This window comes from Vicugna pacos, chromosome 16, assembly GCF_048564905.1.
Source record: "Vicugna pacos chromosome 16, VicPac4, whole genome shotgun sequence".
NCBI lineage: Eukaryota > Metazoa > Chordata > Mammalia > Artiodactyla > Camelidae > Vicugna > Vicugna pacos.
Window position 1 is genome coordinate 37,657,991 of NC_133002.1, and position 24,688 is coordinate 37,682,678.

The 24,688-nt window shown below is 41.4% G+C and overlaps 1 protein-coding gene across 6 annotated transcripts in view; it reads left to right on the plus strand.

Annotated features, from left to right (window-relative positions):
* The first annotated feature begins 1,121 nt into the window (after positions 1 to 1,121).
* Positions 1,122 to 24,688, plus strand: part of RFFL (ring finger and FYVE like domain containing E3 ubiquitin protein ligase) — a 62,355-nt gene continuing 38,788 nt past the window's right edge. The window contains exon 1 of one of the 6 annotated variants that reach the window (XM_072938934.1): positions 1,122 to 1,206. The gene's annotated coding sequence lies outside the window, so the exon portion shown is untranslated. Of the gene's footprint in view, positions 1,207 to 1,332; positions 1,645 to 2,036; positions 2,238 to 24,688 lie in introns of those variants that run through there. The other 5 variants (XM_072938936.1, XM_072938931.1, XM_072938937.1 and 2 more) reach the window with 5 other exon arrangements.

Below are 24,688 nucleotides of genomic sequence, written 5' to 3' on the forward strand. Positions count from 1 at the left end.
GCAGGCCAGTCTTTCCATGCATTCCTCTTGGTGGAAAGACCTGGTTTCAAATTCCAGCTCGGCCTTTTCCTAACTGTGTGGCTTTGGGTAAATTACTTAACCTGCAGATCTTCATTAGTAACGTGGGAATAATAGTACTTAGTTTGCTGGGTTGTGAAGATTGAAACTAATACACGTAAAATGACAGAGTCTGCATGTATAAATACTATTTTCATTTTACTTTTCCTTGTGATATTCCTTATTTTAAAATAAAAGTGGAAAAGAATCTGAAAAAGTACACATATGTATGTGTATAACTGAATCAGTTTGCTGTACACCTGAAATTAACACAACATTGTAAATCAACTATAGTTCAATTTAAAAATTTTTAGAACGATACAAATTGCTCAGAGCAATTCTAGGTCTCGATAGGAACCTAAGGTATAAAAAAATTAGGTGTCACTAGACACCACTAGAAGAAGGATTTGAACTGACTGTATTATTTTCTTTCTTTTTTTTTTTTTTTAGGGGGGAAGGTAATCAGGTTTATTTATATTTTAATGGAGGTACTGGAGATTGAATCCAGGGTCTTGTGCTTGCAACGCAGGCACTCTACCACTGAGCTATACCCTCCCCCCCGACTATATTATTTTCTCGAGTAGGCATTTTATTAGCCCACGCTGGGTAATGATTTCCCAAGCAACTCTAGAGGTTTATAGTTTACTAAGCACTTCTATGTGCTTATTTAATCCTCTCAACTGGCTTCATACCAACCATACCAATTTCTTCAGGGATGAGGAAATTGGAGTTCAGAAGAGTTGGGCCTTCCTCTGAGCAGTTTCTCACCTTCTTAAGGTGAAACTAGCTAACCTTGGGGCTTAGACTGGGAAATGCTCTGCGAGGGAGGTGCCAGAGAATGGGACAAACATGGGTTTTGATATCCTACGTATCTGGCTTCTAACACCTATCAACTACGGGACTTGGAATCAGCCAGCGAAGGGCCTGGGTTTCTTCCATAGTAATTTAGGGGACATCACTGGCTAATGGCCACTGTTGTGCGGAACAATGAGCTAGGACAGTGAGGCCACTTTCAAACTTTTATTATGAAACAGATGTTACTGGACTCGCCGAGGGTCACCACGCTGGACCACAGACCAGCACCCTCGAGCTCCTCGCGTGGAGTTCAGTGACCAAGGCAACAGGAGCAGCGGACGCCCTGATATTAGGGTAGGTACCGACGCTTCACCCGGTTCAGCCTCATACGACCCTGCCTCCAGCGACCTGGGCTCCGCCAGGGGGCGCGCGCGGAGGCTACGCTCTAGCCCGCTGCACGCCTCTCCCCTCTCTATGGTGGCTCGGGCGCGGCGGGAGTGGAGGCGCCCTCCCGAGGGGGGCGGGGCCACGCCGGAGGCGGGGCCGCGTGAGGGGCGGGAGCGACCGGGCCCGGCGGCAGGGGATGAGGTGGGGGGGGCAACTTCCTGGGGCCGCCCGTGAGGATGTCGCGACCGCCCCCCGGTGCCCCTCAGCCCCCGAGACGTCGCCGCGGAGGAGCCCGCAGCCCCCCTGCCTGAGGCGTCCGCAGCCCGGATCCGGCCCCTCCCCTCCCCTCCCAGGTGCGGGTCGGGCAGGCGGCGGCGGCAGGTGAGGAGGCGGCGGCGGCGGCAGGTGAGGAGGCGGCGGCGGCGGCGGCGCTGGGATCCGCGGGGCGCTCGGCCTGGGGTGGAGTCCTGGGGGAGGGCGGGGTGGGGGCGCTGCTCAGCCTCGGGTCTCACCAGGCTGTGGTCGGGGGGGCGCCTCCTTTTTGCGGGGGCGCGGCCTGGGACTCCCCCTGCCTACAAGGGATGGGGGAAGCCCTGCCTCGCTGGAAGTCTGCGCATTCGGGGTAGCCCGCACCTGTCCCATTAAAAGTCCACTCGAGGAAAGCTTTTCACCTGTGGGGGCAGTAACTGGAGACGTTATCTTCAGATATCCCCACTCGCCCTGCAGATCAGCGGGTTTACTTGGTTTGTCAGGGAAAGGTGCAGCTTTACTGCAGAGGAAACTGAGTCAGGTACGCGGCTGCCTGCGTCAGCATTTAAAGGAACTAGCTGACCCTGCTTCCTAGTGGAGGAGGCCAGAGGGGTTCTTGGAAGAAGGACGCGGCTGGAGTTTGGAGGCTCCTTGGAGAAGTTTGGGGATGTGGTTCTCCCCCATCCCAATCCTGCCCTGCCCAGGGTCCCGTGTTCCATCTTTTGGGAGTTGTCCTCTGTTCGTTTGAGGTGATGTGTGCGAGGTCGCCAGCGGCTAAGACGGACAGGGAAGTGGGGCCTCTGCAGCCGGCTGCCCACGCGACACTTGACCAAGCTTGGGGAAGTATGCTAGACCCGGGGAGCCAGAGCGTCTCAGGCATGTCTGCTCAGAGCCTGATTTCAGGCTGGCAGCAGATAGAAACAACAGTGTATTTTCTCCTTTCTGTTGGTCTGGCATTTGTTCTAGGGGAAAAACTGCTTGTGTAATCAAGGAAGAGTGTACCGTGCTCCTCCCAGTCTACCCCAGGGAAGAATTATTGTTAGCTTGGAAATAGGGCTTTGCCCACAACGGCCACTTTGCACCCTGGCCCAAGGCCACAGTGACGATGAACAAACACTCCCAGGTGCATGTGGCCTTCTAAGAAAGTAAGTTCCTTGCCCATCCCTTTTACAGGTGGTTTAGAGGACAGAGAAGACTTCGTGTTACCCCTGCTGCTGCAACTGTTTTGGGAGCATTTGTGGTTTTCCCAGTGACACAGTTTAGGTTCCTGAGATGTGGCCAAGGTTGTCCACTTCTTGGAACATTTTTCTAGGAATGGGAGTAGGCAGGGGGCATGGTGCTGGGCCGAGTTTGCGTACAGAATTCTGGGGTTGGGAGCTGGTAGGGATCCTTCCTTTCATTCAGAGGGTTTTAGGTTTGGCAGCTTCTTTATCCTGATTGCATTCTTTATAACGTTGAAGGAAGTAGATGATGGCAATATTTCTGACTTATGGTGTATTTCCTAATGATTCGGGACTTCAGAGTACAAGTGATAAATTATGTGTTATAGAGATGTTATTTTCTCAAGTTTGAAAATTGTGCGTAACAATGGCAGATTGATGTGACAGACCTATTAACTTGATTGTGAGGGAAGAAAATGTCCATGTAATCTAAGATACACACACACATTTTAATGTCTATATTTAGTTAGAAAGATCAGCCCACTAAAAACTTTGATATTGATCAGGAAGACAGCCGTTATCCTCTTGACTGTTTACCTTGGGATCAAGGGTTGTAAATCTTCTAAATTGACTTAATTTAACCAGTTGCTAAAATACTATGCATCAAAAGAGAGCTGTTCTCAGAAAGGTTGGGAATTAATTTGTTTTCAAACTTTCTCAGGGCCAAGCTAGTTGACATAACTCTGCTTAGCACCGTCTAATAGGAATGCCTCTTTAAGGGCTCTTAAAATAGCAGTGGAAAAAGCATTTTCAGTTACCAGCATTTAAAAAGACAAAGCAAACAGCAACAATAACGAAAAAGGGCAGTTTCTTCCCTAATTAACGTGTTCATTGTGATGTTTAATACAGCCACACCCGTCTTTAAGAATGTTGTGCCTAGAACTTTCTGAAAACATAAACCTAAGGAGTGTCAGGGGGACTAATTCCACCTTTATTTTTTAATTCTTAAAATAGAACCTTTAATACTGCTATTGTTTTAAAGATAGATTAGAGACTTTTATATTAAACTTGTACTGGCCGTAGTGTTTGTTTTGGGAGGAAAATTTAACCTCTGCACCTTGGATTCTCATAATCCTTGCAATACAGAGCTGAGTTATAATTTGGAGTTCAATGGGACTATAGTTTAAATTGCTGTTGGTGAAGTTTTAAGGGATGAACTGCTTCATCATTATTGTTTGGTAATGGTTACTGGCTTGGTAATGGTTACTGGTTATTATTTTGGTTTGATTACTGGTTATTGGTAGTTGTTACTTGTGTTTAGGTAAGAAAGGTTCTGGCAGTTTTTAAGGACAATCTTTATATCCGAACATAAATTCCCATTCCTTCAATAGAGAGAGGGTGTGTTACTCTCTTGTTTTGTAACTTTATATTGTTGATAGTTTTAAAATCCTAAAGCGAATTGGGTTCTTAATAGGATATCCTCTTATATCTCACATAGAAGCCTTCCTAGGTAGGTAGGAGTCATTGACCTTAGGTGTTGAAAGACCTCAGCTCTCAGAGTTTCCAGGATTTATCAGTTGCCATGGTCAGGGTGGTGGTTTTATCTAATCCTGTAATGCCATTCTTAGTTTAAACCCATTATCCTCCTTTATCTTTATTAAGACTGTCATGAAGTTTCTCTGCTTTCTCTAGTTCAGGTTGAATATTCCACATTTTTGATGCATTTGGACTTGTTAACGTTCTGGATTGGAGCAGTTGGTTAAGAGAATCTGCCTGTTTTTAAACATTTTCCTTTTTCAAGGCAAGCATAAAATCTGATTTTCCTCTGGGGAAAACCAGCTCTTTAAAAATCTGATGGGAAAACAAAAGCTGGTTTTTCCAGCTTTCTACCAATACGAAACCTTTCCTTCCTTTCTGGTTTTGCCAGTACAGTGACTTGTGACTAGTTGTGAATGATGAACCAGAGGCACTGGGAGATCCCAGAGTCTCCGGAATCATCAAAAGAAGGTCACCTTGCATTCAGTGCCGCTTTTTAGCCTTTTTAGTGTGTCTTATTGCAAAGAGTTCTCCAAAGCCAGCCACTCCTTAAAAAGATTTGATACCTAGCAATTTGCAACTGAGTTACTGAGGGGGTTCTTTAAAAATACAGATTTCCCAGCTCCACCTCATGGAGATTTTTTTTTTTTTTGAGTGAATGAGTGATGACCGAGAATCTACATATTTAAAAACCATTCTGGGCACCTACTTCCAAAAAGCTCCCAAAGTGATTCTGATCTGTAGCCGGGTTTGGGGACCACTGTTGCATTGCTTTGAAATTCTTTATAAATTGGTAGTCCCTTTAAAAGCATCATTATGTTATTCAGGATATTTGATTCGCTAGAATAGCCCATTTCCTAATCATGACAGATAACAAAGAGCTTTTATAACTTTCATGTAAATTACTTTACAGAGAGGCCCCCTCTGCTGTATTATCTATCAGGAGTCATGAGGGAGGGTTGGTGAAAGTAGCTTCCTTTATTTCCTGAGTGGACAAATGAATGATAATGTGGAAACCACTGGAGGTCTGAATGGGTAGTCAAATGTAGTTGTGATCAGTGTTGGGTAGGAGAGCTGCCTGGGAATTCTGTGTATGTGGGATTTAAAAATAAAGCCAACTTGCCAGATGTTTCATCTCTGCATAGCTAAAGCACTTATTGAAAATAATGGATGCTTAATAGGCAGTAAAATTTAGTCACAGGTCTTTTGCTGAGTTCATGGAAGTTAGAAAAATTGCTGAAATACAGAACCATCTGTCTTAAAGCAGAATGCGGGCACTAAATATGTTATTTAGGGAATTGAACTTAGGAAAAGTGTAACGACTTAGGAAATAAACCTGTTTTTGAATCCCAGCTCATCCACCTCCTGGCCTTACTACTTCAGACAGGTTACTTAACCTCTGTGGGTATTTTTCATCTGCTAACTGAAAATAATACCTGATAGCATTGTTACATGGATGAAAAGACAGAAAATCTGTCCTTTGTACATTGTACAGGACTCAGTGAAGGTTCTCTTCTCCCACTTTCTCATAGGATTTTTATTCCGTAGGCTTAAGATGTCTTTCTAAATCCACCCTTCTTTCTGTTTCTTTCCAGGAATATCTACTCAGTCAGCTCTTCTAGAAAATGTATGAAAGAGTGAGGACTAAAGTTAAGAACTAGAGAATATGGGTAAGAGGAATGAGTCATAGAACATTTGAAAAAAATTTTTCATAACGAGTGGAGTGTAGGCAAGTATCCAGAGTTACTGTCTCTAGGAATAAATAAATCACATTATCCAAATTCTGCTTGACATACCTGGGTGGTAGCCCGGGAGCTCAGATCGGCCTACCCAGCTTTGAGGGTAGCCCCAACAAGTAGCACCTGACATCCCCTTCTTTCCTCATCTTCCTTTTCCCCTCTCAGTCTCTTTTGTTTCTCTTTCCCTCTTAAACTGCCCTCCCTTTTGATTTGCCAATCTTGTCACAATCATTGAAGAGCAGGCCCCTGGAACTTGAGGTGAAAAGAGGTTGCTGGTTGCTAACACCTGTCTCCCAGCTAAATGAATAGGCTCTTTTGTGAGCAGGATGTTAATAAAGCTGATTAGTACAACACCGACTTAAAGGACCTATTAATGATACGACATACGTAAATCACAGAATGATTTAAAGCCATTTTAGAGGTTTGTTTCTTATACTCTATGTTAATGCCTTACATTAAATTTTTCCATGTAAATGTGAATCTATTTATTGCCCAAACAGACTAATTTCTGTTATATTGATTGGGAATCATTTATATTCTAAAGAAGTTTCTACCCTTAAGGGCATTTATATTATTTGGCAAATGTCTAACTGGTGTGTAATACAATTAAAGTTTTGTTCACTGTGCTGCTGACATAATTAGTTTAATTTATGCTCTCTCTATATTTCTGTTGGCAGCGGGGAAATTAAAATACTAGATTTTGCATAAAACTGCTTTTTCGAGGGGGTGATTTTAGTGTCAGTTGAATGGACTTAGGCCCCAGGGTATATTTTTAAGATGTCTTATTCAACTTTCCTGTAATAGTCTCTTTCTGTCTACAGAATTGATGTATTAAGACACATAATTGGCTATTTAAGCATTCAGAAGAGACAATGTTTGGCCTTTACCCCGTGATTATATTTTTCCCTACATCTCTTTTGAGGAAATGTGTATATTTCCTCAAAACCCCTAAGTATATTATAGTTACATGAGCACGTGAACTTTTGCAAAGACTAGAGAATCTCCGAGTGGTTTTCTCTGATAAGCTGTATTATTTAATTCCCTCCCCAAATTGCTGCTCTGTTCTTTTTAGATCATAGCGTTTGCAGACCTGATGTGAAAGTGGAAAGGCTGTAGTGCCTGGCAAATCCTCTTCACAATTTTTCTGTGATTTCACAGAAATGGCTCCAGTCTTCAGGAACAGAAGTTGCTCTCAAGGAGACTTTACATTTAATTACTCTAATCCGCACTTAATTTCCTACAAGATTCTTGGGGGGAGTCTCACCAGGCTGCTGATTGCATGGAGTTACAACCTATGAAGGTTTTTACCTCAGTTAAGGCTCTAACCTTTTTTTTTTTTTAATGGAAAGTGACCTTGGGTGGTAGTTTCTCCATTGTCCTCTCCTATAAAAAATAAGTAAAACCTTCTCGTTCTCGCAGCAACCTTTTTCAGCGGCTACCACTCATGTGCTAAATTTGAACTTAAAAAAAATTTTGTTGAGCTGATGTTACTTGACTTTTAAAAGCTGCCCTTCTCCAGTGCTGCAGGTGAAGCCTACATCTCCTAGTTTGACCTTCACATGCCTTTTCTACAATTGCATATGAAGATACGGTTTCATTATCTCTGGGTTGTGGAGTGGTCAGTTCTCCCTGGGACAGCGTTTGTTTCTACCAGGCCAGTGCTAAGGGCAGGGGAAGCCCCCATTTGAACCACTTGGAGCCAGTCTGATTTGCTGAAATATTTTAACTGTCTTGATGGACTTTGAAAACATGTTGCCTAGTCACCCTGAAACTTACAGGAAGTTAGAACAACCCGAGGCTCTGCCGGCCCCTGAGTGGTTAAATGCAGTTCGTTAGTAATCAGCACCATTGTTTATTTGCAACTGCTGGATTATGTTGAAAGACTTGGGGAAAAAAAGCTTTTCTTAAGTAAATGAAGCCGCCTCCTCTCCCATCCCAGCCTCCTCTTGTTTCACCCTTTACATTTACTTTGAAAAATCTGTCTAGTCTTAGTCCTGATCACAGGCATCCAGACTTAGGGCACGTGATTCAATATATTTTGTGTTATAGGAAAGCTTATTGTCCCTCTAGCAATTTCTGTGAATCTCCCTTTTTTTTTTTCACTTTCATAATGATTAGAATGTTTGCTTGAGAAATAACCAAGCCTCACCCTCTGTTGACTTCCAACCTTTTCCTAGTCTCGTGTCAGTGTGTGCATGGCCAATGGACTATACTCCCTCGTGAGCACGCTAATACTGTTTTACATGAGAAGCAGATCCACTAGAGCATGAGCCTTTATTCGAAAATGCTGGACAAAAGGAGTGTCTTAATTGGGGGAAAGAGGGCAGAGTGTTTTCCAGGGCTTTGGAGAGAATGGGTCAGCTGAAGTTGAGCTACTTTGAGGAATCCTTAGTCAAGGATGTTTCCCAGGAAGAGGGCAAAATTGTCTTGGCATTGATTTTGCAGACCAGCAGTCATTGCTTGGGCAATTTGGGTTTTATGGAGGTGAAGAGGAACAGTTAGGGGTTAAAATTTTGTACGTGGGGTGGGGAGGGCTAACTGCAGGGACTAGGATGTGCCTAGGCCACAGTGGAAAATTTTTACGCCTTCCAGTTTTCTCACTTTTGTCTACCTCTCTTCTACTTTTTGGGTGTGACTAGATTCAGGTACCATTCTTGGTCATTGTATCATATCCTGATGGAAGAACTTGCGTAATCATTCTGTGTCAGAGTGAAATTTACCTTTGCCAGTGTTTGCGACAGAGCTGGTGGGGAGAGGAGTGCCCGGATGTTCCCAGAGAGCCTGACACCTTCCCTGCCGCCCTGGCCATATGGTTGGACCCAGCACCCCAGGGCACTCTGAGTCACCCCCACGCCCATTGATCTAGTTCAGTGTTTCCCAACTGTCTAGGCTGTCAACGTGGTTGCAATCTGCAGCCTGAGGAACAGCGACAGTGAACCACCCAAGTAATGGGGGACATAAATAGGATAGTTCTGTAGCTTCACCTCCACATAATCTTCATCAGATTCCTAAATTTGATTTATTTGATTAAAAAATTTTTTTTCCGATTAAAAATCTTTCTAGAGCTGATTATCATGTCTCCTGTAATACCAAAACTAATAATAAAAATGAAAATATGGTGACAGTTGTATCTAATTTGGTTTTTGAGATACTGGCTACCCACACCTGCACTGTTATTTGTGGAAACGCTCACAAGTAGCCGTCTGAAATCTCTTGCCTCGTCTTACCTTTTTAGAAATAGCACAGACATAAAAATAAACCACTAGTTTTGTTTTACTGTTATCCAGAATTCAAGAGTTCTGAATATCCTGTTAAGAATTCACTTCTTGAGGCCATAGCATGTCAATGTTTATAGTGTATTTTAATATACGTTTCGTCTTCCCAACCAAACATTTTTTAAAATGGGGAAAAGTTGAAATTTATTGTTACATATTACTAATATTATAAAAGCATATTACAATATGCTTTCTGTAAGTTTTTTTTTGTGTGTGTGGGAGTAAATTATGTTTATGTTTGAAGGAGGTGTTGGGGATTGAACCTAGGACCCTGTGCATGCTAAGCATGCTACCTACCACTTGAGCTATATCCATCTCCACCTCCTCTTTCTGTAAGTTTTAATATACTGATTTAAAAATATTTTTACCTAAAATTTCTTTATCTGGGATTACACACAAATTGTGACCTTTTTTTTTTTTAATTCCTGGAGGCATTAGTAAGATGATGTATTATTGCAGAAGATCTCAAATTTTAGTGTGCATCAGAGTCTACCGGGTGCTTGTAAAAATTGCCCTTTCCTGGTTCCTAACCCAGACCTATAGAATCTGGGTGTTTGGGAATGAAACTGGGGATTCTGCTGTCACTTACCTGCAGACCACACTTGGAGAAAGTATTATTGCAACAAGGAACCACACATTAAAAAAAAAATACACCGTTGGGAATGCTGATGTTAGGGGGCTGCCTTTATTCTACAGAAGAGGGATTTAAAGCCCATGGAAATAAAAAGTCTCGACTCACCCAGGGTCTCCAAGTTAATTGGCTCTTGCATACCAGCAGTGAGATCTTTTTACTCATAATTCTTTGCTTTTTCCATTTGGTTACACCAGGGTGTACCTCCTTAGTGGTTTCTCTAATTAACTTCAAATCAGAAACTGTAGGATGGTGAGGGAAAGGGTACTTTCATTTCTTCAGAATAATAAATGACAGAAATGTCATTCCACTGTGTGAAAAGTTAGTGCTTCTCAGACTGTCTTTGGTGAAGGACCAACTTTGTAAAGTTGCAGTCTGTCGCCAACTAATATTTTTGTAAAGAACAAGGAAAATGAATTATCAGGAAGTCATACATAGACTTGGGTGCACAGCAGTGTATACTTATCATGACTTCTTTGTGTTTATCTTGACATGGATCTCCGTGGAGGATGTGCGACTGCACACTTCAAATAGCATTGTTCTGAGTGGTTCTGAGGACATCTTAGGAACTTCGTATCAACTTAGGTCCTTGATTTTCTTCCTTAGGCTGTCACTGAAGCAACCAACTGAGAACTCCTTACCTAGGGAGAGAAGTTTCATGACTTGGTGCTTTGCTAGATCAGAATCACAATTTTAATACTTGATGAGGCAAGGACACTTCAACATATTTAAGAATATATTGCTTGCATTTGGTGCCCGTAGTAAGAGAGATATTTACCTCTTTTGACTAAGTATTAGAAATGACTTTCCAAGCAGGGAGGATATAGCTCAGTGGTAGAACGCATGCTTAGCATGCATGAAGTCCTGGGTTCAAGTCCCTGTACTTCCATTAAAATAAAATTAAAAAAACAATTAAAAAAGCCCCCTAATTACCGCCACAGAAAATAAACATTTTAAAATAAAGGAATCAATTAAAAAAAAAGGAATTTCCAACTTCTTGGCCTGTAACTTTACTGACAATTAATAAAGATGCTTAAAGGTGGGAGACGGAAAATAAAATTTGAGGATGCACTGTTTCTTTGGGGCTCTTCGGTTTGTGTTTAGTTTTTAGAAGCTTTTTGTAAGTAGTCTATGGAGAAACATTATTAGTTTGTGTGGCTATAGTGTCGAAATGGGTGTTGATTTGGAGCAAGGGAAAAAAATCTCTCTGTGCATGTGTTGCGTCCTGGTTTCATTGCTTAGTTGGATGAAATGTCAAACTTGATAGATGATTGGAGCTGTTATTTTGGTGGTTAAACAATAATGAAACTGTTTGAATGTTTGCAAGGAACACTGCTCCCTGTGTCTGGACTTTGCGCTGGAGAAAGTTTCAATTGTTCAGAAGCAATACTAGTTAGAAAATGCAGCTTCTGTGGCTCCTAGCACAGCTGTCTAAATTACTAGCTATATTGGGGCTTTTGGACAAGCATTGTTTAACACTTTTGGAAACAATTTATGTTTCTGATTCCAAAGTGTCTGTGGTTGTTCCTGAATAGTTGGGAAAGCTAGAAATGGGAGAAAGGTGTTATTGCACGTGTCTAGGTTATTTAAGTCAAGCCTTTTTTCTTTAAACATCTCTAGAATGAACTCCTATCTTTCTAACTGGGGTGGGGAGAATGTGGGGGCTGTGATGAGACTGTTGACTCCCTGGCCCTTTCTTTCCTAGTTAGTGACTATTCAGTAGTGTAGCATGTGGCCAGGGTGTGTGCCAGCCCACGGGAAACTTCGGTCATTATAACTTTGTGGCACTTCTCTTTTTGCCGTATTTTACCTGTATGAAAATTACCAGTGGTTATTGTGTGCTTACTGTGTGCCAGGGACTTTGCTGTATGAACTCCTTTAATCCTCCCAACAATTCTGTGAGGTGTAGGCGCTAATATCTGTGTTCTACAGATGAGAAAACACGGTACAGAGGAGTTGAAGAATGGGCCCAAGGTCACACAGTGTTTAAATCCAAGTAGTCTGGCTGGAAAGGCCCCACTCCCCACCATCAGGCCCCAGCTGCCTCTCACTCCATCAGCTCATCTAATTATGATTACTTCTCAGAGTAAGTCTTTAAAGATAGGTTCCATTTCATAGAATGTGGGCTGAAAATTATCCTTTTATACATGGGTCTCCTTGTGTGGAATGTAATTTTAGAATATTAGCAACATTTGTTACTTGCTTTACTAGTTTTAATTCTCTTAGCACTGAAGGATTGTTTGAGTTTATTCCTCATTCTCAAATTGTAATTATATTTAATAAAGCAACCAGTCACCCTTAAAAGCACATTTGGCCAAAGAACTAAAGCATTGGGTTAGATGAAGATTTACTGGTGGTTTTTCTTTCTTTCTTTCTTTCTTTCTTTTTTTTTTTTTTCAAAGTGTCGTCCTATTTGTCAATAGGCCTTCCCAGTAAATTGACTTCTATACAAGATACTATAGTTGTTGGTGTCCCTAGAGGCCTAGTGGTGTTATAAGTGATAGTGGAATAAATGGTGGTTGATCACTTTCAGTGAGAAGCCCTGATAAATGTAGAAAGTAAAACTTTGTTATCTGGCCTTGAGATACTTGTCCTGCTTCCAGTACATGTGGGCACCTGTGAGGACTGGCTTAGAGAATCATAGAGGAAGCATCACTTAAAAATTTTTCCACTAACCTGTCCCTCACATTTTGGAGACTGCTACTGAGGCTTTTGTAGGAAAAACTCTGTAGTTAAGAAGTCTGTCGCATGTGAGGTGCCCCACCTTGGTAACCAAATCTTTTACAATGTATTTGTCTAACTGCTGCTGTTTTCAGATGCTTTTGGTTTCAAGCAGGACACTTGGCTGAATGCTGAGCTGAAATTGCAGTGAAGGTTCACTATGCATGGGTTACTTCTGCTGCCTCTTGGCTCATTGCCCTTGCTCATGGCCCTGGGGAAGCTCATAGGAGGGATAGGACACAGGTAATGCCCAAAATGTAGGGCCAGCGACTGGCCCATGCTTAAAGAATTTTTTTTCCTGGCATAGTAGGGACTGCAGAATCATAAGAAATCTGCTTTGCTTTACAAACTTTTCACCTTCCTTAGTTCCCTGTAGTGATGGGACGGTTGAATAAATAATTGTAATTGCAACCAGTAATCTGTTCTGTCTCCATAATTTTGTCATTTCTGAAATGTTAATGGAAATGGAATCATAACACTAGGTGGCCTTTTGAGGTTGGCATTTTTCACTTAGCACGATGCCCTCCATCCAAGTTGTATTTAGTAATGGTCCATCCGTTCCTTGTTATTGCTGAATAGTATAAGTAGTATATGAATATATCAGTTTTTAACCATTCACCTATTGAAGGGCATTTTGGTTGTCCCACTGTGGGGCTGTTACAGATAAAGCCATTATGAATATTTGGGTACAGATATTTGTATGGGATACAAGTTTTAATTTGTCTGGGATAAGTACCCAGGATGTAATTGTTGAATCTTACAGTAAGTGTATCTTAAAGAAACTACCAAACTATTTTCCCAAATGCTGTACCACTCCGTCCCACCAGCAGCATATGAGATACGGTTTCTCTGCATCCTCACCAGCATTTGGTATTGCCTCCATTTTTATTTTAACTTTTCTTAACAGCTTATCTGGTTTTTAAGTTCATGAGATTACTTGTAAACCTGATTTGACTGACGAAGAGCAAAGATTTTTGAGTTGTGTGTGGTTAGCCCTCTATGTGCTCTGCCTCCGTACAGTGTTCAGTGGTCTGTTGACCTGCTTTTGAATCCCCTGCCCTGGTGTCCTTGAGAGAGGGAAGAGTAACCAAGACTGACCTTGGGGGAAGCGAGGACTGTTTGCATGAGACTCACTGTCGCCCTTTGCCAGGCAGGACCCAGCACCGCACTGCTTCTAGCTCAGTGCTGCCAGTGATGGTGAGCGAACGAATAGTGCTGACCCCAGACTGAATTCTGGTTAATCCTTCATAAGTTTGCCTCAATGACTATAGCCTTAAATATGCTGAAAATTTGGCTCAGAGTGGCCCTAACAACTTGTCCAAAGTGTTCTGTTTCATTTTTCTCATCCAGTGATCTTTGGTACTTTATTTCTGGTAATGTTAATTAGCTTACACTGCTCATTTAAAAAATACTAAAATAGCACAAATGAGTATATATAAAGCAGAAAATAAACCTTCATTTCTACCCAAAGTACCTACTATTAGATGGTTCTAGACTTAACTATATGCGTTTTGTATCTTTCTCTATACATATTTATGTATGTATTCTGTGTGTGTATAAGTATGTATTCCTCACCTGCTGTTCTGTACTGCTTTTTTTCCCCCCAATGGTTGGTATATTATGGGCATTTTCCCCTGTGATTCTTTTTTAAGTGCTTTATACCAGCAACAAAGTTTTAAGTTTCTTTCTGTAGCTCTTTTTTGTTCTCTTGTAAAAGGGATGAGAGAGATAACCTTTGAAAGACCTAAACAATATGTATTTTATTCCTTGTTACGTGGGTTTGGGTTGAAATAAGATTGTGGCTTTATTTGCAAGTAAATCAGTAGAATTCTGGGGGTTAGGATCTATCTATCCACTCTATTATAAATAATGCAGGTCTGATTTTATGATGTGATCTCTTGCGGAACCTTGAGGGAAGCAAGGACTGTGAGCACAGTAATCTTTAGAGAATGTATAGTCCTTTGGGTATTTGTCTGCTCGTCAGCTTCCTAGTCAGATGGAGTGTTTTCTTAAGTGCTACTGAAATGCACAGCTCAGTTCTTATTTTGAAATCTCTCCTTCTGTCTTCTCTCCCTTGTCCATTACTTTGATTACCTTGATGGGACATTCACACTGTGCAGTCTTATCCTTTTATTTCCCTAGCCTACAGAAGCCAGTTTGAAGATTAACTGTAGGTAAACAGGTAGTCTTAACTGCTTGGCTAGAAATCACCCATCAAGATGAAACACACGTCAACAAAGGCCCCCTAGACTTGCGGACCTGAAGGAAGGTAGCTTAATCTCATGGCATTTTTAGTGGAAACCAGGTTGACAGTTTCGGAAGTTTGACTTACTGGAGGCAGGGCATTAGTGTGATAGGGAGAGACAGAATGGGAAGTGGGCAGGGAGGAGAGAGGGAGAGAGTATGTGTGTGTGTTTGGGGAGGAGAAGAATCCAAAGGTATGCAATAAATACAAGTTATGAGTTAAGGAAATTTTCAGAGTTGAATTACAGAGCCTGTTCTGGGAGGGCAGTTCCTGGGGAATGGGACACGAGCTTACTGAGCACTTCAGTATGAAGCTGTTGGAGTTGTTGAGGTGACGGAGTTTGATGACAAGGGCCCTCTCCCTGTCCATCTTCTGTATTAGCAGCTCAGAGAAAAAAATGAAGAACTAGCTTTGTATAGAAAGTGACACCCATCAAATGGTTCCAAGATTTCTGTTGCCGGCTTTCTAAGGTGAGCTGCCCAAGACAGCAGTTTGGTCGCGTGGCTGACTTCCTTTCTCCAGATCCTGTCCTCAGGTCATCAGACTGCCCTTGTCAACTTTGGATTCTTCCTTTTCCTGTGGGCTTGCGACTTTTTCAATCCCTGACATTTAATAATCTAGTATGTCATTGTACCTGCTGTAGGCAGTTGCTGTACCCTTGATATTGGATACCTTTCTGAACTATGAAGTATTACCCCACAGTGGCTAATGAAGTGCCCCAAATTACATTACAGAACATTCTGGTAACGGCACCAGCAGGGACAGACTCAGCTCCGTGCCCTCCTGCAGCTCGGGGCTGGTTTTGTAGCCAAGGGCTGTGAAGCAGGTTGAGCCTTCTTCAGTGCCAGTTCCTATATCTGAACACTAAGGTGGCTCGTTAAAGATTAAAGGACTGCCTGGTCCTTCTGGCCCCATGATGGAATGATCCCCACCATGGCGACAGCCTCTGTCTCCCAGGAGACGCCATCTTATACGGCAGGTTTGTGCTTCCAAATGTTACAGTAAGCCTGCGCTGGCTGATGCTGTGGTGATAAGTTGGCATTTGGGTACTATCAGGACATATGAGCTATAGCACATCCATGGTTTGAATTTCTGGGCAAAACTGCCTCATCAGGAAGTCAAAAGCCTCTGCTTTCAACCTGTGCCTTTGGGGAGGTTTTCTCCTTTGTTTTATTTGACTATACTGTTGAGTCAAATGAACTTTAATTTTCGCAGCCGTAAAAATTCCATTAAGCACCTTGTACTGCGTACCAGGTGTGAAAACGACTCAGTATAATTGGGCGATTAGACAGAGAAAAACCCTTAAGAGTAGTTAGGATAATTGCCTCTGGAGGCTTGAAGAAAATAATGTTTCAATCAGCAAAATAAATACAGTTCAATTGTTATATTCTTGGCAGTTCTTGTGGGTGAGGGGATGAATGTCTAAGACCTCCACTGTGAGACTGCATTTCAGTTTGATGGCCTTTGGGGAAAAAAAAAAGAACTTTTCTTTTTCCTGTAAATAGTACTTAGGGAACAGAGCTATGACCTGTCTCTCAAAACGTTATCCAAGGCCTCTGTGTATCAGAATCACTTGGGAGAGGGAGATGCTTATTAAAAATACCGACTCTGGGGCCTCCTCCCACTTCTGCTACTTCAGTGTCTGAGGGACTGGTTGGGAAATGATCATTTTCACTAAGCACCCTGTTAATTCTTAAGCACCCCTAGAGTTGATTCTCGAGTATCCTAAAGTTTACTTCATTTTTCATGCTTAATTTCTGTGATTTATTCAATGATAGCTACTTGGTTGACATTCATAGTCTTTTTTGAAGAGTAGGTGCTCTAGTTTAAAAAAAAAATGGTTATAAGGTCCCTGAACACCCAAGATTAGAATTTGGCAATGTCCCTAATTATCAAGAAAGTGAGAAAGCCACTGGTTCCTGACAATTTGAGTTTATCAATTCACTGTCTTCTCAATCAGAAAAATGATGTGGAGGAAAAAAAAAAAAAGAAAAAGGATATGGGCATTAGGTAAGGTTAATTTTGTTAAAAAGGAGACGTGCAGTATCATTTGGGATGCTGGGAAAGGGGAAGCAGGTAAAAGGAAGGTGTTGAGAGGAAAGAGTGAAAGGGGAAAAGATGAGTTTATAAATAGTAAAAAATTTAAAACTTAAACAGAATTTTAAGTTACCAGGTAATATTTGAATGTATGTTTCATTCAAATACTGATAAAGCTAAAAACCTCCTGGATCTGCTCCCATGGTAGTTGCCTCCTGGGCATGTGTGTCCTCCCATATCGTTTTGTATCTATTTGGTAATTTTCTATGGGTTGGGAAGACTACAGGCTTATAAGACATGAATATTTTAATTTCTCTTGACACCTGCTTATTGTTTATAATGTTAAGGTCTATCAGAAAAAAATCCAAATGTGGGATATAAATGGCATTACATACATCTGTTCAAGTAAAATAATGGATGTGGTGTTTGCAAAGTGTGTGTCTGTATAAATGTATACATACACCCCACATATACACACATATATGTACATACACACGTGTACATATTAAATATCTCTTGTGACCACACATAAAAAGTAAGCCTGTATAGCTTTGGGTGCTGAATTACTTGTCTGAATTTTAAAACAATGTATTGAAAGAACTTAAGCAAAAAGCCACAGTAATTTTTCTTATTTCTCATACGGCCTCATATTCTTAATAGTTTTCCTATAACCTTATAAAACCTCAAGTGCCTGAAGCTATCAGTTCAAATGTAGCATGTTTTTAAAGCTCTGCATGTGTAATCCTCAACCTTTCCCATTTAAAACAAGTTACTAAAATAGAGTATAGTTATATTTCGGGGAAAGTGATGGGAACTGTTTAGAATCCCAAACAGGGACATGATGACCTGAGACAGCCCTCCTCACCTGCTAAATGGTGTTTATCTTAGCAGAATTAGGAAATTTTTCTCATGCTTCTGGCCTTCATGTTGCTTTTCACATAATTTGCATTTACTTCCTGGGCACAGTACCGTCCGGATCTTCTCTCCCTTTTTAAAGTTTACTAATACAGAATGAATCAGAAGCATCTAACAATACTGATTTTTTTCCAGAAGAGTTTCTGTATGTGTCTACACTGTACATGCCTTGAGAGCTGCTCTGTATTGGAATGTTTGTGACTTATCATCAACTGCAGAAATATTTTTTAAAGAGTGGTCCATGAGATAATGGTTGTCAACTGCTGTAAAGATGCTTTTATCATTTGAAAAAGACAAATTAACACAGACTGTAGGAAAACTTTAAGCACAACTATTTTCTGAGAAGGAGAGCATTAAAGGGGAGGAAATGAAAGAGGGAACATTTTATATTCAATAGCTTGTAATAACCTTTAATGAAAAAAATGTGAACTTGAATATATATGTATAACTGAATCGCTATGCTGTACACCAGAAACTAATACAACATTGTAAATCAACTATACTTCAATTTAAAAACATAAACCAAATTCATCAGGACTTAAAAAAAAAAAAGGGTCATTTTTGTAAAACCTTCTAAAAGTCCAGTGTGATTATCCTGCTGGAATAATGTAATTAAGGGGAATTGAGTTGGATAAATAACTAAACAAACAAACAAACTAGCCCTGTGAAAAGGGATAGAATTAAATAGCATAGTTTTTAAACCCAAATTCTACTTGTCTGCATGTATATCTTAATTCTAACATTTACTGAATGACAAGCCGGATTGGCAGCTCTGTCCAGAGCTTGTGCTGCGTGAGCCACGTATCACAGGGTGGCCACGGCTAGGTGCGGCGGCCTTGAAGGCCCATGCTAAGGAATAGCTGATGACCGTGGGAAATTTTGAGCAGGGAACAGAAGAATCTGAGATGAACTTTAGTTTTGTTCTTGTCCAATGAAAATACATAGACAGCAAGGACTTACTTAATCTTTTGTTGTCTTTGTCTAGCACCAATGCCAATTCTAGCCTGTCAGGGCAAATTCAATAATAATTAACAGCTGTGGATGAGCCAGTCTTTCTAGAATTGATTTTTTAATCAGCTGGCCAATAAATGAGAATGGACATACATTTAAGAATTTTTCTTTTAAAAGTAAGTGTTAATGTGGTTTTCACAGACTCCTAGTTTCCTTAAACATCTAGTAGGCGTGGTGGTGGATTAATTTAGCTTTAGCATAGAGAATGTGGCAATTGATTAAACACACACACACAAACGTCCAGTATATATGTGTTGATTAGAGAACATGAGTTGTCTAAGGAAACAGAGGTCAGGGAAGGCCTCGTGGGGAAAAGAGCAGCGATTCTGGTCGTAGCTGACAAAGATTCACTATAATGATTTGAGCAGCTAGCAATGACTGGGCGGGTGTCTCCCCCCCACCCCTCCGTCCTCTGACCCAGATGTTCTCATTTGTAAATGCAAAGTAACTTCTTTATCAGCCTCTTGGGGAAATCTTCAAAGCTTGTGAACCTGCTCCCTTCAGTAATCTTGGTGTGCTGAGCCCCAGGCTGTTCTCAGATGAAATTTCAGAAGGTGACCAACCACTGGATCTTTCTGGGTGACCAGCAGCCGAGGAATGAGGTTCACCTGCCCCCAGGAATCAGCTTTCGGTTAAAAAAAAATCAATGGGGCACCTCTACTTTTCTAGGTTGGAGTTGATTGCAGTTGGCTCAGGCTGAGTTGTTTTGGGAAATAGAGTTTTGCCGGGCATGAGTCAGCACTGCCCTGGGTAAACCGCCTGCTCTGTTGCAATCTTGCTTACCAAAGATACGTCCCCAGGCAGCACCATTCACTGCCTGAAAGCCGCTGCTGTTGGTTCCTGAGATGATCTCATCTGAACGGGGCTCCAAGGACCTCAGCAGCGGCAGGAACTGGAAATCTTCAAGTTAGTCCTTCTGCTCTTTGGAGGGAATCTTTGGGGAAAACTTTCATTTCATTTGAGATCTGGATGTGGTTTTAGACCTAATGAGACCATTTATGATATAAATGTTAGAGAAATCAAACATGTTAAGTTTACAGCTTCGTCCATCTTACATATTTTGTTCTTTTTGTCTTTTGAGAAATAGTTTAGTCAAACAAACCATTGTTAAAGAAAGAGAGAGAGGCAAACATATTTGCTTATCTGCCTAGTAATTAGGAACATCAAATTGTAGAGAACACTAGCTTACCAGTGAGTTTGTGGTATTATGAAGGTATTGGAAGAATTTCCCATTATGCCTAATTCTGTTTAGGCTGCTACCCTATCTCCTTCCTGCTCTTCATCCGAAACTTCTTAAATCTTCCACCTCATCACTAGGCAATTGCCCCCCTTAAAGTTTGCCTCTGCTCCTTCCAATTACACCCAAATGGTCTGTGTTCTCTTTTACTTCAAACCTTTGCACAAACAAGCCTCTTCTGAAACACTGTGCCCCAGCTTAACCTAGACAACTGACTTTAGCCTGGAAATCACTTCTCCCATGAAGTCTCCTCTTACTCATCAAGACTGGACGACTCTCAGGAGAACCCTGTGTTTCCTCCATCGGATAAGGTATATTGAGAAGCAGTGACTGTTTTGTTAGAATTATATTTGTGGTATTTGGCACATAGTAGGTTCTCAGTAAGGCTAGAATGAGGAAGAGACTGCATTGTACTTCCTCAACTCTGATCCTCTTAGCACCTCTTTGTTATTTTGGTTTCTACCTCTGTTACCCTACTCCTGTTTTCCTGAAGATTATGAGTAAGCTTTTGATTTCCAAACCCAGTGTCTTAGTCCTGGTTTCAGCCTCCATCTTACTTAATCTCTGCCCAGCATTTGGCACTATTGAACCATCCTTTTTTTCCCCCAGCAACCCTCTTCATTTGACTTTGAGGCTACCTTGTCTCTTCTGAATTCCCAGAGTATCCTTCCGTTATTTCTGCTGATTTTCTTTTGACTGTCCCATAAATGCTGAGATGCTCCAAGGCTTTGCCTTGGGTTTCTTTTCACTGGTCTCCCACCCCTTCCGCTAAGGATCTCAAATTTGCCCATGAATTCAGCTATCCTCAGTATGTCTCATCAGCCCAGCTGTCTCTTCCAAACTTCAGATCCTTGTTTCCAACTTGACAAATCTTGACAAGCTTTGTCCAACTTGAGAAACCTACCAGGGTTCTTCAAAAGGCATCTTCATTTCAACATGAACATACAGCTCATTATCTTCCTTACCCGGTATCTTATTATCTGCCTGTATTGCTGTATGTTTGAACTCTGTTAGTTATATCCACCAGATCTTCTTAGACGAGACTGGTCGCGTTCAGGATGGTATGGCCGTAGACTCCACCATATCTTCTTGTTCATTCTTTTTATGCCTCACATCCTCTAAATAGGCTAAATCTGTGGTTGCTAAATTCTTTTGATTATACTGGAGAACTACTGGATGTGTCATTTCTTCATTCCTACTGTATTGCCTTAATTTATCAGAGGTCAGAACTAGATATTTTGTTTAACCAGCCCAAAGACTTAAAATTTTGTGTGTGAATACTTTTAGGCAGAGCCTGCATTCTTCCAAGATTACAGAGATCACCATTCTCCCAGACCTTACACAATGAAGATGCCACATTTTATGTAGTTTGCTTCTAGTAATTTGAATTTGTAACTTCTGGTTCAAGACCTTATCAAATCTTGACTGGGTTTTTGTCACTCCACCATGGGTCTTTCTCTGCTCCAACCTCTTTATTGTTGCCAAAGTTTCTGAAGGCTAAATCTAATCTTTTCATTCTCAAGATTTCACAATGCTATCATCCCTTGTTTCCTACTCAGCTGGATAGGTGAAGTCCTTCACAGTTTGACCCTATCCTACCTGTTACTGTTACCCGTTTATTTCCCTCTCTGTTTCCCAGCCATTTCCTCTCCAACCTCTCACTGAACTTCTCATTTTTCCAGTTCCTGGCTATACCACATCCTTTTAGAACACTATACCTTTTCCTAGCGCCCTCCCCTCTCTGACTGGCAAAGTACTCATCCCCCAGGGGACTTAGTTCATCTCTTAAACCTTCCCTGATTTCCTCTAGTAGAGTTGTTCTTATTTGAGCTTTTGCAGGACTGTCTCTTCCACTAGGCTGTTGAGTTCCTTGATTGAGCTTGGACCCTGAGCACCATCAGACAGTGCCTGAAGTGGGTCCCCAGGGTCAAACCACTAGTCTAAACATCTTTATTACTCTTGGTAGTACTAGACAATTCATGAGGTCTCTAGTTAGGTGGCATGTCTTTGGTTCCTATTTGATGAACCTGAGCCCATGGTGCCTATTCCAGTACACATCACCTAAAGCCATCAGCTAACCATCCAAAGTTGATTTGAAGGTTTATAGGACTTGCTGAAACCTAGTTCACAATATTACCTAACATTTTTACAGTATCTCAGAAAATTATTTCCTTCTATCATTTTATTTGATACTACAGTAAATACCCTGTGTTGGGTAGACTTAATTAGCCCTATTTTATCAGTGATTATTAAGCTACTTATGACATTGAAGCATACATTCAGGTAAGACCCGGAGAGAAAACATGTTTTTACACTGCGTGAAGCAACTGGGTTGTCTCTTTGTAGATAAATATACCCTGTTGAGTTCTACAGAAAAGGTACCTTTGCTCAAGAGGCGAGTGTCAAAAATCTTGTCTTTTGCAAGGTCACTTTACCTTTGAGGTAGGAGGAGAGGGTACCCAGAGCCCTCCTGGCCTGTACAAAGGCCTGGACCCTGGTTAGAGACTTTGAAATGAATGGTGCACCTACTCCAACCTCTCAAGCTTTTCCGTTGTTCTTCAGATAGCTATAATTTGTTAAAATCTATTGCAGTAGTGTAGTGTCAAACCATGTTGATGAGTGGAAGGAGTCATCACAAAATGCAGTGTTAAGAGCAGAAAAGGTTTCACAGTAATTCTAGTAAGTGATTAAGTTTGTAGGGTAATTCACAACATTTGGGTGCTAACGTGCCTTATGTGAGACTGTGGAAATCTGATTATAGAAAGACAAACCATGAGGGCTAGGACATAGCTTCTGTTAGGTACTGGTATGTGGCATCCACTTTCAGTCCCTCCCTACTTAAGGATCAAAATGATGAAAAAGTTAACAAAATAAGTCCTATCTTTGTAAGTTTTTTTTTTAAAGAAGGATTTTAGCCTACAGAAGGAAAAGTTGAGGGATGGCTTGATTATCATCTTCCAGTACAAGAATAATTTTTGCCAGGGGGTTTTGATTAATTGGTCTTCCTGTACTTCAAAGATTTAGGAAATGGGCTTAAATTGGAGGAGGAGTAATTTTAATGAATACAGAGAAGAGTTTCTTGATCATCAAAGCTGGGAAACATTGAATGACTGGGTGTTGAATTCCTGTTTCAATTATCTATTACTGTGTAACAAATCACCCTGAAACTTGTAGTGGCCTCAAGTGACAGTCATTTTATTGCTCATGATTGGGTGAATTGGTAATTCAGGAGAGAGGGACATACTGCTTTGCTCCATGTAATGTCCATTGGACTGGAGGATTCCACATGGCTTCACTCACATGTCTGGGGTTTTGTTGCTAACTGTTGGCTGGGACATTCTGGTTCTCCATGAGGTGCATCTCTCGGCTTCTCATCTTTCATTAATCTAGACTGGGCTGCTTTTACGCAGTGGTTGGCTTCCAAGGGAACCAGAGTGCAGCTGCAGGGCCTCTTAAGGCCTAGACCTGGGGGTCACACATACACTTTTGCCCCATTCTTTTGGGTAAAATTAGTCACACGTGTGGCCCACATCCAAAGAGAGGGGACATGGACTTTGCCTCTTACAGGGTAGAGTGTCAGAGTCATACTGCAGAAGGGCAGGCAGCATGGTTGGAATTGTTGGTGGCCAATTTTGGAAACAGTTTACCACCCTGACCTTAGAGATTTTAAATGAGATAATAATCAATACACATTTATTGAGTTTGTCACCTGAGCATGTGATTTATGGACTTGGCTGAATATCTGCGTCATCTGGGAGCTTTTTAAAAGTGTAGACTCCCTAGGTACCAGACATGTGAATCGGTATCCTCTGGGGATATTGATACGGATGAGACACTCTATGTCCTTTCTCTCAGGTAACTAGTAACTATCAGTAAATTGAGGATGAGGTTGTGGGAGGGAACAAGACAGACCCAGATGAATATAACATATGAGGCAGAATGGTAGGAGCCTTAAGATAGGCCTGCCGGTCTCCTTCCACTTCCAGGACTTGGCTGAACCCTCTGCCTGGCATGCTCTGCCTTCCAGTCTGCCAAGTATAAGTTACATCTTGTTCCGTCAGCGCACCATCAAAGGAGCGTTTCTTGATGCCTCGTTTATGTTTTCTGAGTTTCTAACATTTTTTCCTTCATAACAAATTTTATTTAGTCTCTAATTAAATATTTGTGTGATTATTTGACTGACATGTAATAGACAAAAATAGGTCTGCTTTGCTTTCCAGTATCTTAACATAATGCCTGCCTCACTTAAGGTACTCGGTGGGTATTTGTTGAATGAATAAGTATCTGATTGAAAGCATGAATGAAGTGATATTTGAATTTGATTTTAATGGGTGACCAGAATTTTCGACAGGTGGAGCAAATGAATGGGAAATTTATAGTTCTGAAGCAGAAAGTGTGGATTATACTGCTCGTATAAATTCAGAAAATTGGGTTTGATTTGGAGTGTCCTTGGTACACTAAATTTGAAGCCTGGATATCTAGCAGTGTTGCCGAGTCCAAACTCGTTCTGCTTGCCACATGACAGGTCAGTAAATTGGGAGATGAGGTGTTGGGGCAAGGAATAGTGACTTTATTCAGAAAGCTGCCAGACCGAGAGGATGGTGGACTGATGCCTTGGAGAACCATCATGCTCCAGTCAGAATACAGGCTCCTTTTACACAAAAAACAAGGGCGGGCGTGTGGTTGATTGTTG